Here is a 1,891-nt window from a genome sequence, read left to right on the forward strand (position 1 = left end):
AGGTAGTCGCGCATATTTTCAGAACTTACCAGGTCGTCCAACTTCCTCGCTCGCTTTGCTCCAAGCGACGTCTTTATTCGTCCGGCCTCTGTACATGTATGACGTCGTGTCATGTATGACACACCGCTGCAACAATTCTTTCATCCATTTATCCAGATTTTTTTCTGCTACTACGTCAGTGACATCCAGACAATCTCAAAGCTGATTGGCTTCCGCGATTTTTACACATCATGCAAATTTTTTGCTCGAGTTAAAAAATTTAAACTTGCGCGAATACCCAAATTAAGCGATTTTGCGCTTTCGAGTCGCGCCATTTGCGTCATTCGCACCGCCCGCGCAAATTCGCATCTATTCGATTCTATTTGCATCTTTGCATTGACTTTGGATGTAATTGCGCCGTGCCAAATGCTCGCTTTGCGTTGTATGTGAATGCACCATTATAGCTAATAAACATTGATCTTTTTTTGTGTGTAGGGGAGCAAACAAAGTGACTTATCGTGCGTTCACATACAACGCAAAGAAAATGTTCGCCTTGCGTTGCTCGCGCGAGTTTGTCCGCTGGATTATAAATGCGCGTTTAAACTCGCGTTCGCACCAGTAACGCGAACCCGCGAGTATTCCCGCTTCTCTTCCGGAAAAGGACAGGAGGCGGGGCTTCTACGACTCCTTCTACGTTCATAGTAAAGTACGACCAACAGCTGGAATCAAGTAGTCGCGCATATTTTCAGAACTTACCAGGTCGTCGAACTTCCTCGCTCGCTTTCCTCCAAGCGATGTCTTTATTCGTCCGGCCTCTGTACATGTATGGCGTCGTGTCATGTATGACCCACCGCATCCATTTATCGAGATTTCTTTCTGCTACTACGTCAGTGACATCCGGAAGATCTCAAAGCTGATTGGCTTTCGCGAAAACGCGTCATGCAAATTTCAATACCCGAATTAAGCGATTTCACGCGTTCGAGTCGCGCCATTTGCGTCATTCGCGCCGCCCGCCGCAAATTCGCGTCTATTCGATTCTACTTGCACCTTTGCATTGACTGTATGTAATTGCGCCATGCGAAACGCTCGTTTCGCGTTGTATGTGAACGCAACATTACAGCTAATAAACATTTATGAACGTACACGTTTTATTGCATTCTAGTCCATAAAGCTTGTCCGACTTTTGGTTTCAGACTTGAACTTCACTAATCAGTGCTAGTAAATGAAGGTTTTGTTTTTATCATGTGACGTAATGTTTCTAAGCCGAACCGCACAAATGTGACACTTACACCTCAGTGCCTTAAACCAAATAACTATAATTTAACGATAAAGTCATTTTGGTTACATTTCTATCCTATTGAAATGAGACATTTTATTTTTATCACTGATTTTTAAATGTTGTAATAAACCATTAGCACTACTGAAAAATGTGGTTCTCATACATGCACTGTTTAATTATATTTTCAAACATTAGTGTAACTTTGATGCAGCCTGCTGTCTATGTTTAATCTGCATTGTTGCACCTCAATAGTGGTGGACTGTTTGAGATTGTAACATTGTATTTATGCTATTTAATTGAAGTAACCTGCAGCATTATTAAAGGGAATGTCAATTGAAATTGCAAAGTGAAATGCTTGAATTTATGCATGCAGAATTTACTTCCAAGACTTTATTAAAGGGCCATGTGGAGCGGGGGGTGGGCGGGGCCGGGTCGGAATAACGCGCGCCCGGTCCCCAATCGGCCTGATGAGGCGCGCGAGGGATAAAGGCGGCCGGTGACGATGGTTCGAGAGAGAGAGAATTACGGGCATGTCCGTCGTGTGTGTGTTTTATATTTGTGCTTTTGGTTTAAGGTTGCATTAAATTATGATTTATGTTGACAAGCCGGTTCTCGCCTCCTCCTTCCCATCCT

At 43.5% G+C, this 1,891-nt stretch overlaps 1 protein-coding gene across 3 annotated transcripts in view; it reads left to right on the forward strand.

The window, feature by feature from the left end:
• LOC127657859 (RNA-binding protein 24-like) overlaps positions 1-1,630 on the forward strand; it is a 20,487-nt gene extending 18,857 nt beyond the window's left edge. The window contains exons 2-3 of one of the 3 annotated variants that reach the window (XR_007972323.1): positions 1-32; positions 739-1,630. The exon at positions 1-32 is cut by the window's left edge and continues 847 nt beyond it. The gene's annotated coding sequence lies outside the window, so the exon portion shown is untranslated. The other 2 variants (XM_052146809.1, XM_052146808.1) reach the window with 2 other exon arrangements.
• The last annotated feature ends 261 nt before the right edge of the window (positions 1,631-1,891 follow it).

The sequence above is a fragment of the Xyrauchen texanus genome, chromosome 17 (assembly GCF_025860055.1).
Source record: "Xyrauchen texanus isolate HMW12.3.18 chromosome 17, RBS_HiC_50CHRs, whole genome shotgun sequence".
Lineage (NCBI taxonomy): Eukaryota > Metazoa > Chordata > Actinopteri > Cypriniformes > Catostomidae > Xyrauchen > Xyrauchen texanus.